General features: G+C 46.2%; 1 protein-coding gene across 14 annotated transcripts in view; it reads left to right on the top strand.

The window, feature by feature from the left end:
• Osbpl3 (oxysterol binding protein-like 3) overlaps positions 1-12,524 on the top strand; it is a 176,787-nt gene that overhangs the window by 76,715 nt on the left and 87,548 nt on the right. For 3 of the 14 annotated variants that reach the window (XM_063286261.1, XM_063286258.1, XM_006236518.4), the window contains exon 1: positions 101-4,027. The gene's annotated coding sequence lies outside the window, so the exon portion shown is untranslated. 14 annotated transcript variants of the gene reach the window in all.

Genomic DNA, 12,524 nt, shown 5'->3' with positions numbered 1-12,524 from the left:
CATCCCGTAAGGTCTGTGACTTTTGAGAGCCCTGACTAATACAATAGAAAAGAAGAGGAGGAAGGAGGTGGGAAGGGAGGAGGGAGGGGACGAAATGGAAATGACAACAGACAGGCATCTTAGTGGTCTGGCTGCCTCACTTCCAGTCAATCTACTAGCCTGTCGGGTGTGTGTCACCTCTGTGATGTGACATCTTTGTGGTTGGGATTCCCGGGGCAGGCAGTTGGGGCTCGTACTTTCAGTCTTGAGAGTCAGCCCCCGCTATGCTTCTTATCAGTACTCAACTGAGGTTTCTGCGTTGTTGTGTTGGATGACCGGCTACAGAAGTGATATGAGGCAGCCTTCTCCTCTTGTCACGTGGTCTGTAACGCTTCTCTAAGAACTGAGAGACAGTCAGAGTGTGAGCAAGAGACTGTCGGTGCAGCTGAGAGCACGAGGGTGGTAAGTGGAGGGTGAAGCAAGGGGGAGAGAGCAGAGGGTTTGGGGAGAAGAGGCCACACAACTCTGGAAAACGGTTTCTATTTCAGTTTTACTTCTGTGGTATGTCCTTAAGTTTGAAAGATCAACCAGAAGAAAAAGTTTAAAGGAGAAAGTAAACTATCATCCCAAATCTAAGCCAGAGGATCCTCGTGGTGAATATCTTTTGTCTACAGTATGGAGAGATGAAGAGACGTAACCCTGTAAGACTGGGTTCAGTAAAAGTCTGTATTCTAAAATGAGTCATCTTTTTATTTAACAAAGGGGAATGAATGACTGATATTATGTGAAGTAACTTTTATTATTGGACTGCCTTCTCCTGGTTCAGAAAGTATGGAAACCACCTAGCTGGTGGGAGGCTGGATGGCCACTAGTACCTCGGGATCCCTGCCGTTTTTCTCCTGTTTTTTTGGCTTGTTTTGTTTTAATGAATGCTGTTAGGATTTTAATGTCTTTCTGATGTCTGTGGCCCCAATCAATGCCTTGTTAACCAGGGCTTACTATTTTAATAAATTGATGTTTGGTGGATTTAATTTTTTGAAACCATTTTGAGGTGTGTTACTCTGAGTTTGTTTGTGAATTCTTTGTTTTTGAGGAGTGTCACTCATGTTGTGTGTTTAGTGTAGAGGGTGGAACCCACAGGTCAAGTACTCTATCTTCAGACACACCAGAAGAGGCCATCGAATCCCATTACAAGTGGTTGTGAGCCACCATGTGGTTGCTGGGAGTTGAACTCAAGACCTCTGGAAGAGCAGTCAAAGCTCTTAACTGCTGAGCCATCTCTCCAGCCCCCTATTGTTCATATTTGGACAGACAACTTTTCTACTGTCAAATTGGCTTCTAAAGACAGTTTATACTGTTATTTATAGGGGTCCTATTTTAAATGGGGATTTTTTTTAAAGACAGCGTCTCATGTGTTCCAGGTTGATATTGATCTGTCTTTGTAGCCAAGGGTGACTTTGAACTTCTGATCCTGGTGTTTCCACTTCCTGCAGAGTGTTAGGGTTGCAGACATGCATCACCATGCCTGGTATAGGCTGGAATATGTATGCAGTGGGTAGACCAAACCCAGGACATGGTGCATGGGAGCTCAGCTCTCTACTAACTGAGCTACATCACTAGTCCATTGAGTGGGAAGGCATATAAGAATCAGTAGTGGAGGGGCTGGGGATTTAGCTCAGTGGTAGAGCGCTTACCTAGGAAGCGCAAGGCCCTGGGTTCGGTCCCCAGCTCCGAAAAAAAGAACCAAAAAAAAAAAAAAAAAAAAAAAAAAAAAGAATCAGTAGTGGAATATGGATTTTAGCAGTGGCTAAAATTGAATTGTAAATTAGCCATCAATTACAGATAAATCTGAATGTTGGGAAACCGGCTGTTTTCTTGGTGAATTTCTCACGCGTTTGCTGCATGGAATGATAATGCCTGGTGGGCAGCTTTATGAATGTCTAGGACTCAGTGACTGCCTGGGGGTTCTTGGCTGGCTCCTGGCCTTTCTGTCTCTCTGTTGTGAAGACTCTTGGCTGACCAGAGCCAGTGTTTGTTGCCATCAGAAGATAAAGGAAAGGAGTAAATAATTTCAGCTACCTACAAATTGGCAGCTGGTAATATCGTTTCAATGGACATCTTTTGCTGTTATCATTGTTCTGCAAGACAGGCTTTCACCTTGTATCACCAGCTATTGTGTTAATAGTGAGCAGTGTTTAGAGAGAGCATTCGTTTAAGTCCACGCCTCTTTTTCTGTAAATTTTTTGGGGGTTATTGGTACAAATCACTTGCTGCCACATGGAAAACACGTATCGTGTTTTACCTTTTCTTTCATTTTAACTACCCAGTAAAGTAAATGCTGGACCCGATTGCCTGGGTGTGAATTAACACTTGAAGAGGCAGTGTCTAGTTGGCCCTGCCTCAGTGGTACTCAGCCATTGGCTGGGTCAGAGGGAGATGAGTGTAAATGTGCAGGGGTGTCCTTGTACTCATTTGTACTAACAAAACAGGGAGAGGGGCTAAGTGACTTAGAGTGCTATGTTCTAACGCTGTCTGGAATGATTTTAAATTAAATTAAACATACAGCTAGCTTATTGCATAAGTAAGCCCCATATCCAGGGCCCCAGTGGATGGCTAGCATGTCTCCAAGGCTCCAGGGTCAGCATCACTGCTGGGGTAGTCCTGATGCACATATACAAGGCTTCCTCTTCCTTGACCCTTTGGTGTTGCCTTTGTTCTGATGAGTGGCTCTCCAGCAACTTCCTCTTTCCCTTGGTTTCAGTTGTTCCATCCAGGTGACACTATAAAACTGCTTTCCCTGTGGCCCCATTGGCACCCTCTGATTTCAGGGCACATAAAACCTTCAGGGCATCCTGGGAGGGGGGGGGGCTAGTTCATTGCAGTGCAGGATTTACTTGATCGCCTCCAGCTAAGGCCTACATGTTTACATGATTTTACTGAAGGCTGGAATGGGCATATTGACTGTAACTCACAGTAGATTGGCTCTTCACAGGTATTTAAATGCGTCATCACTTAGAACTTCTGCTTCAGCTCTCTGCTTCCCAGTGGCACTGTGTTCTTGCTGGGAAGGACAGAATTGGGTTCTCTTCTTTGCTGTCCTCTCACTGATGTCTTAAGGCACAGTTGCCAGTTGAGAATGTGCTCACAACCTGGGATAAACTGTTGTGAAGGTATCACCAGGTAACACATGAGAGATGCTGAGATCTTGTCAACAGGTAGACATCTAAGGGACTTGTCATCCATCTCCTCATTCTGCCTAGTCTTGAATCAAGGCCACTCTCGTGGTCTATCAATCATCATCACATGCTCACTTTGATGAGCCAAGAGGTCCATGTTCTAGACTGTGTCTTCCTCACCTAAAGGACTTGTATTAGGCAAAGGTGAGGCCTGTGGTTGATGGCCAACGAGCTCTCTTCTGAGTTTGCCCCGGAAGCAGAAATCCAATGCTCCTGGTGGAAGGAGCCTGATTGTCTGTAGTGAGGAGAGTAGGTGTGGTTGCCCACTTAACTGAGCTCTGTGGTTCCATACTCTCACAATGTCTACTTTCTAGCCTAGAGGCCTGCCAGGGGTGTGGGTTAGTTAGTGTTGTATAATAAACTGGGTTAGTTAGTGTTGTGTAATAAACTTTGGCAAAGCTAACTCTCCAAACAAAATGTTTTACTTGGGCATCCATAAGACTTAGAATTGCAACCATCAACACATGTAGAGGTCAGGGTGACCTCTTGCATGTCTAGGGAACAAAGACAAGATTACAGGGTGCTACACTTTGATTGTGAAATGTCCTGCACAGGTTTATGTATTACAGTTAGTCCCTAGCCAATGTCACCACTTTGTAAAGTTGTGGAACTTTTAAGAGGTGGGGCCTAGCTGAAGTAGGTCAGTTGGGCTTGGGCCGTGAGAGTTATAGCTGATCCCGACTTCCTCTTTGATGCTCGCTGGGCTGAGTCTCTTGAGATGTGAGCAGGCAAGCAGTCTCAGACTCCCACCACTATGGACCCAGCCTTGAGCTTCGTGCCTTCCCTGCTTTGATGGACTGTACTCTCAAACTGTAAGTCAGAATAAACCCTTCTCTCTTTAGGTTGCTTCTTTCTGGTGTTTAGCCCAGCAATAGGGAAAGTAAGAATTCTAGGAGTCTTATTAGGGACAGATCAATCTGAGTATAGTAGTTTGTTTCAAAGGAACCTCATATGTATTTTCCAAGCCTGAGGATCTGGTGAGCTCAGTCTAACGGTAACAAGCATTATATAAAGCATGTTTTAAGGTCATAATGACAGTTCATTACCAACTGCTGAGAAAACAAGGGCCTTTTTGGAAGACTGATTTCATTATATAGCCCAGACTGGTCTCAGCCTCCCAAATGCTGGGATTATAGGCATGCACCAACATGACCAGCAAAAACTTAGTCTTCAGATAAAGCCAAGGATGGTGGCATATATAGACCTGTAACCTAACATGTGGGTGGCAGAAGGATTATTGGTTCAAGGCCAGCCTGGTTAGGTACATAATGAGACTCTACTTTAAGCAAAACATACTCCCATTCTGTGTTGGGTTGGGGAAGCAGGGCAGTTCCTGCAACAGTTGTTGGTAACTCGTTTTATCCATGTCCCGTTAGTACTGTTTTATGTGGATATGTGTGTTCAGTTCCCACAGGTTGGCAAGCTACAAGAGTGACCAAGTTAACTTAGCCCCCAGTTCTACAGGTGGCAGGACTCTGAGAAGGGCTGCGTTCTGCCCTGTTCCGTGTCAGCTTGTTCTGTAGGTAGACTTGGAGCTGTGATCATTTGAAGACTTGTTCATTCATACATGGTCATGTGTGTATGCTGAATGTGATGCTGACATGATCTGGGCCTTTGTATTGGCTACCCTGAACATGGTGGTTGGAATTGGCAGCATGCCCCATGGTCTCATGCTTTTCCTGCTCAGTCCTTAGCTTGTGGTATGAAGGGTGAAGTTCCTTTAGGAGTTGTGGTCTGGAAGTAAGTAGGATGTGGAAAGTAGGCCTTGAGTGTGACAGCCATTCACTTCCTGTCCTTATGGCTCTGTGTGTTATGGGCAGTAGCTTCTGCCACTGTTCTTTCCCACTGTGATAGGTTGAAATCTACAGACATCATGGAGCCAAATCAATGTTGTACCCATTTAGTCCCCCGCCCTACTCTAACAGTAGATACTTGATAACAAAGAGTGAACAAAACTAATACAGTGACTAAGTTGAAGGGTGAGTGGCTTGGTCTGAGATGGCAGCTGTGTGGCCATTCCTAACATCGTCCTGGAAGTCAGGGGCCTCGCATGAGGGAGGTGACATTTCCCCGACATCATCACGTGGGAGGCAGAAGGATTGTAGGGTCAAGGCCGGTCTGGATTACATAATGAAGTTACCTCAAACAAAGCCAAACCAACAGTGTGTTTTGGTTGCCATGCGAACAGCTCACCGGTTACCAAGCCCCTGCATCGGTGGTTATAGACGTTTGAGACAAAGCGAAAAGGGAGTAAGAGAGTCCTGCGTCCTGCAGAAGTCCTGCATACTTCACTGTAGTGGACACAGTGAGTAACAGTGGCATAGCCTACCCTGGAAACAGAGGTGCTTCTGGAGTTTTCGTAACGTTTTGGCTCTTAGCTGCCAAAATCCACGCCAGGTTTTTCTTTTGCTTTGTTCTGCCTTTTCCTTCTATTTCTACTTCTCTTCCCCTCCTTTCCCAGCTTGAATACTTTAAAGCGAACTCCTTCTTCACAGCCATCCTTCTGTGAAGTGTAAAACTTGCTATGTGGCTTTTTTCCCCCCACCACCTACATTCAGAAAAGTTGCGTTTCCCTCACAAGGTATTGCTCAATATTGCCGAGGTAACCTCGGAACAATGCGTCCATAGTGGGACTCAGGAGCTTCGTTTTACAGAGCTTGCTTCGAGCTTAGGTCTCAGTTAGGTGGCTGACAAACCTGAGGTGTATATATCTGATACACGACTCACTGGAGTGTCTAGTTTCTTGCCTGAGCTCTTGGTTAATGTATTTATAGGGGGTCAGTCATTGAGGGTTTTTTTTTTTAACTTTTCAAAAAAGATACATGCATTTCTATTGGAGAAGTTTTTTAAAAATGCATTTGCATTCTATGTAGTGACTCCGTTGATAGTCTTTTAAGTTAAATAATAAAAAATGGAACATGCAGTTGCCAGTTGTTAAAACTTTGTCCTATTTCCCCCAAGCATTCATCAGTTAAGGGATGGCAAGGCCACCCATGGACAGAGTTCAAACCACTAGGTGCTATTTTAGGTTATGGGTGGTGCTCTCTCTCCTTACCCTTCAACTGCTAAGTCACTTCCCGCTTTGCATTTTAATGTGCTATAAATTAGATGCCACAGCATAGGTCTGGTGTTAGGTGCACAAGTGAAATTAAACACCCTGAGAGGAGAAGGGAGCTCTACGTAAACCTATCTGTCTTTGTGGAAGACAAAGTAGCCTGTAGCCAACTCCTTGGAAACCCCAGGAACATCTAGGAAGCTTGTCAAGCTCCTTTTGCCCTTGGCCCCGGAGGATCTGGAGGAATTAGTATCAAGTAGGGTCAGGCGTGGGGGTTTTGTAGCTTACCGTGGTGACCCTGTTCTGAAGCCAAGATTGAGAAATGTCCCAGGAAGAAGCTGCCATCTTGGTCCAGCTCCCTTCTTTGCAGGGCACTTTTTTTTTTTTCTGTTTAGCTAGGCCCCGCCCCATCTTCTAGACTCTACCCAGCACACCTGCCCTCAGCCCCAAGTCTGCTTTCTTTCATTCACTTTCTTCATCAGAGCGGTTCCATCCTGGGATTGAGCTTGTTATGGGCTGAGACCAGCAGCGTCCACAGAGCCGGTGCTTTCCAGATGCACAATCATGGAACGTCCCCCAGCGTGGTTGCTCTTTTTCTACCTGTCTGTCTTTCACTGTGACACTCATTATTAGTCCATGTTGCCTCATAAGTGTCTTTGTTTATGTGTGTCTGTTATGTGTCTCTGTATGTGCAGGAGCACGTAAGGATCGGAGTCTTGTGTTGAGTATCTTCCTAAAGCACTCCACACCACTGTCTTGAGACAAAGTCTCTCACTAAACTTGGAGTTCACAAGACCCAGAGATCCTTCTGTCCACCTTCCCAATGCTGGGCTTACAGATGTGTGGTGCTATGCCCAATTCTTAACATGGGTGCTGGGGACCAAGCTAAAATGTATTCCTGCCAGGTCGGCTTTACCTACTTTGGTCTCTCTCCAATTCTTGTTTTTGTTTTTTGAGATAGTCTCACTGGGAAGCCCAGAATGGCGTCTAGATACCTTCCAGAGAGCTGAGCTTACAGGCCATGCCATCCCACCCAACTTCATACGTTTCCTTTGAGATATGGAGAATAAGTCATAACAACCAACATGGCAGGAGGAAGAGGAGGAAGGGCCACACTTGACTTTCCATGCAGGTAGTAGGGTGACAGTCATTCAACCCAGGAACTCCGATTCTCCAACTGGGTTTTTAGTCACCCTGATCTGTTCTGGCTCTTGGGACCACATGGGTGATCATGCAGCAGGAAGGGTGCTAGTTTACTGGAGGAAACGTCTGCCTGGAGAAATGGCTCCCCCCTGTTGACTGAGGATTGGATCTCTTCTGTCAGCCCTATTCAGAAAATATGAGATTATTTTAGGTCAGCATGATACCCACCTGGAACTTAAAAACCCTTCTCGATCAAACACGCAGGAAGATTCTTATCTCCAAGACATCCTGTTTCTGTCCTAGAAGCCAATCAGGGAGGAAGTGGGTGCCACTTCCAACTGAGGGGCTCAGAGGTAACGCAAGAAACCTAGTTTTAAGGCAACTTTTATCTTTATAGGGCTGACACCATTTATGCTAAATCCTTGAGACTCAAAATGGAAGTGGCTTTCTTAATAGGTCTGAATTCTGTTTTTCTTTCATTAACTGTCCCCATACAGTTACTAATATGCCAGGACGATGACCAGAAGTAATGGCTCTCATTTCTAGACCTAGTTCTGTGTCCTGGTAGGAAACTGATGGACCAGAGTGATGTTTCTACCATCGAGGGAGAGTAGACTGTGGAGTAGAAGCAGCTCTGGAGGGTGCGCAGGTCACTGCGGTCCACACGGTTTGACAAGCAGCTAGGATTGCAACGCAAGCACGTTTGCCGAGAGACTTGCTAACTCGATCAATCCAGATGAGTGGAAGATTGGTAAAAAGGAATAGAAGAACACTAAGACGTGATTGGATGGAGAGCAGGAGGGTGAGGAAGTTTAGGAGGGGCTGCGGATGTCCTGAGACTCAACAGGACTGGGGCTGTGTATCCCTAGGCAGATGTCTTCATCTCCATTTTTCAGAATGGATGCCAAACACCTTGCTAGAAGGAGGGCTGGTGGCTAATTTCCCACTGCAGGCTTTATTCTCCTTATTCCTGATAAACTCTTAATTCTTGTTTAGTTACTATCCTAAGAAGCCCAAGAAAACAATTCAGGGGTGTCTCCTTGTGTTTCCTTCCAGTCAGAGTAGCCTTGGCCAGAGACATAAACTGGCAGGGAGAGATGATGAACTAAAGGACGCCTTAGACAAGGCTGAAAGCTCTACAGACCTGTAGGTGGGACACACGGAAAGGAAGACATGTCCACAAGGTTCTCTAACCCCGACTTTGTCCCACATGAGTTCAGTGGACAGGAAGTGGGGCTTGTGCCTGTGCTTACTCAGAGGACGTGGTCCCGGCCTAACAACTCTTGCTACCGATCTTTGGACATGACTTTTCTACAGAGTGCAAAGACAGATCAAATGCCATCTGTAAGTGGGATGCATCTCAGCCTCTAGCCGACAGGATGCGGAGAGTGACTCTAACTATAGGAAACATGACTAATTCTTTCATAGTCCAAAAGGAAAGCTGGAGTCCAAAAGGGAAACCAAGCTGTTTGGAGACAGGGAGAGGTGGGGGAAAGACTTCATGGACAAGGTACTGTCTAAAATGGTTCAAGGAGGATGGAGGACATTTCTGCAGAATGGGGGAGACAAAACAGTTGAGGGTGGGTTCCATGAAGACAGATGAGTGAGGAGGATAAAGGGGTGTCACTGTGGGAGGTTGGGGTGCTCTGAGCTTTTATGAGTGTGAGATTTTGAAGATGGAATTTGGGTAGTAGCAGCTAAAATATAGTTGACTGGCATCTGCCAAGGGATTGCGCTGAGTGTTTCAGTCGTCATAGACCCAGATGATGCTTTCCTATCATCAACACCCGTTCTCAGGCGAGAAGACAACCCACCTCTCTAGTAATGTGCATCAAGTGGCAGAGAGCCAGAGTCCGAGGACCTCAATACAGAGGTATCGTGGCAAGTTTCACATGCTGGCTTAGCAGTGTCTACTTACCCTCTGCAGCTTGGGGATAAGAAGCGTGAGAGAAAGCCTAGACAATGAATAGGTCACAGGACTATGAGATGAATAAGTGGGTAAGCATTGAGAGAAAAAGTTGAACTCCATTGAACAGCATTGTGGAGGCCGAAAGGGGATCGGTGGTTTGGAGAATAAAAGAATATAAAGCCGGTTGGAGGTGATGAGCATCGGGAAAGAGACACTTGGGCATTTGGGGATCTAGGAGAAGGAGTCTGGATGAGGACTGGTGGTTGGCTGGGAAATCAGAAGCAGGTATCAGCTTGAATCCTAGGGAGTTACTAGGAACGTCGATGTTGGAGATCAGTACAGGGCCACTCAGCAGACTGCAGGGAAGGGAAAGAGCTGGGTCATCAGCTGCCTTACTGAAACTCTGGGCGCAGGTAAGATCGCCAAGAGTCGACCTGTCTAGGAAGAGTGCATGAGAACAAAACGTCCATAGATGTCCTGCGGTAGCGCTTGCACTTCCCATGAGCACTGTGCAGGATAGTTAAGGTGTTTCAAGGCATAGTAACAACCGAAGGTCCAGGGACCAGTGAATGCATCAAGAACACAGTGCCAGCACGTGGCCTACCGTACAAACAGAACAATCCTGCAGACAAAAGCATGGATCATGTGTTAAGTGTAATTGGCCGGTTGCAGAAAGAGGAACACTGGGCAAGCTTCCTTATGTAATCTGTCTGAAATAACCACATGCAGAGAAGCAGCGCTGGGAGGAGGGAGAGAGCAGGACATTGCTGTGCTGGTTTCAGGGTTGTGTTTTGCAAGGTAAGCTCTGGAGACCTGGTGTGCAGTGATTAAGCCGGCATGGTACACCCCAAGTCTGCCAATTTCACATTAGGTATTCTGACCACAATTAGAGTAAACACACAATGCACCTTAGATGCTATACACACATATGGGTTTAAGAGGAACCAGAAAACACGTTCTCCAGCACATGACCTGGGAAATCCCCAGGGTTGTTGCACAAGCATGCTGGAATCATGTCTGCAGAGCTAAGGTTTGCAGTGAGCTGGACTCATGGAGAAGCTGGGAAGCCTGAAGGCTTCTATAAGGTTGGAGCCCAGACACCCCCCCCCCCCAAAAAAAAAAAAAAACCAGCAAATCAGGTTGTTCCAAGGTCCTTCTTCATTCATCTTTTTTTTCTAAGAGCTAGCTGGACAGCACAGGCTGAACATGGGGAACATCACCCAGAGTGGGGAGGCAGCCGGAGACAGGTACCTAGCTGAGTCAAGGGATCCAGTGTGGTTTGACCCCAGCACGTAGCAGAAGGCAGGTTCCCTCAGTCTTCCTGGTGGCTGGATGGAGAATTGTTGGATATACCGATTGGGATTGGAATCAGGTACCCCGGTGTGGATGGCCTCGGGAAGACTAACTGTTAGAGAAAGGGACTATCTGAGAACTCTAGACTAATTCTCAACCCTGACTACATACTTTGAACTCTAGACCAGGATTTGCAGGAAGATACTTGTGTACCTCAGCTTCATTCTGGAGTTACAGCTGATACAAGTTCCCACTGACACTGACCAGCATCCAGGGGTGAATCCTAACTCTGCACAGGGTTCTGTCCGTCCACTCCGAAATGCTTGAATGACTGTCATCCAGCAGACCCACAGCTCACTCTTAGGAAAGGAGACAGTTTGGGTTCTGCTTAAGATGTGCACGGTCACCCTAGATTCCTTTCCTGGTTCTGTCACTGGACCATCAGAACAGCACAAGGAAGTGCTCTTACTTCTTCAAACTTAAACCTGAGGGTTGGAGAGGGAGACCTGTCTCAGAGCCAGGAAGGAAAGATTTCTCAATACCATAGAGGTGATTGGTGTGGTGCTTTGAATAAGAATGGCCCCCATAGGCTACTGTATTTGAATGCTTAGTCATCAGTGAGGGGCGGCACTATTTGAGAAGGATTAGAAGGTATAGCCTTGTTGGAGAGGAAGTATGCCCTTGGGGTGGGCTTGGACACACTTCCTCTCCAACAAGGCTACACCCACCCTGGCCCATCTGTGTTTTGGCTTTCTAAGGAGTGGCATGCAAAATCTTGCCTTATGATTTAGAGTAGGAATGGGGATTAGAAACAGGTGGAACTGATATTTGCTACCCATTAAGGAATGGTGAAACAAGTTCTACCAAGAGCTGCCCTTTGGGTACCAGAGTGTAGATTTGTTTTGACCATGAGCTTCAGTGTTTGAGCCCAGGGACAGTCAGATACTGATGTTCCTGCCAGACCTGTGGTCAGATAGCTTGAAAGATCAGCAAGCATTTCACATAAGGTTCAGGGCCGTTTATCAATATCAGGTTGAATATCAAAAGCAGGTCAAACCTGCTTCTAGAAACTTCTGATCCTGAATTTCTGTTCTAAGGCATTTTAAGTCACATCACCAAATCCCTACTTCTGATCATCTGATGCGTCTGAAGTGTTTTGAGATGTTCTCTGAAAGTCCCACAACTGTATCAAAATACTTTCTTTTATCGTAGCATAGAAATGGGTATCGTTATGGCTTTCTGGTATCAATTCAGGGCATAATTTATCTGCTTTACTGAGATATTGTAAATTAGCTAGAAATGTATGTCTCCTGGTCTTCATGAGACCTATTTCCAACTGTACACGGAAAACCTGTTTCTCAAGCCAAACCTGGCCAAATACCTGAGACCCCAGCCCCACTGACAGCTGAACAAGTAAGTAGCTGGGTTAAGGGCTACTGTTTCCCATCTCTCCTAGTCGAGATTATTAACCTGGTGTGTGTGTGTGGGGGGGGGAGGGGGGAGTGAGTTGGTACGTACATGTAGAGGTCAGAGGTTGAGGTCAGGGGGCTTCCCCACCTTAGTTTTTGAAACAAGGTCTGTCACTGAGTCTGAGGCTTGCTAATTCAGGTAGACTACCTGCCCAATAGCCACAGGGATCCACCTGTCTCCACCTCCTAACGGAGGGATTACAGGCCTGCTCCACCTCACCTAGCTTTTATGTGGGTGCTGGAGATCTGAACTCAAGTCCTTCTGCTTGCATAACAAGTACATTGTGGCCGGAGCCATCTGCTCCACCCTTATCGTTCTTTTGAGAACAGCCAGTGGCCATGAGGTATGTGACTTCTCTGTCTTCTTCTAGAGGAAGCTCGTTGCTTTAACAGTGTATAAATAAATAGTCCGTCCTCAGTGGTGTGTGCTTTGGGGGAAA

Source organism: Rattus norvegicus, chromosome 4 (assembly GCF_036323735.1).
Source record: "Rattus norvegicus strain BN/NHsdMcwi chromosome 4, GRCr8, whole genome shotgun sequence".
In the NCBI taxonomy this organism is placed as follows: domain Eukaryota; kingdom Metazoa; phylum Chordata; class Mammalia; order Rodentia; family Muridae; genus Rattus; species Rattus norvegicus.
The sequence above is the reverse complement of the archived record's forward strand: the minus strand, read 5'-3'. Positions and strand labels throughout refer to the sequence as shown.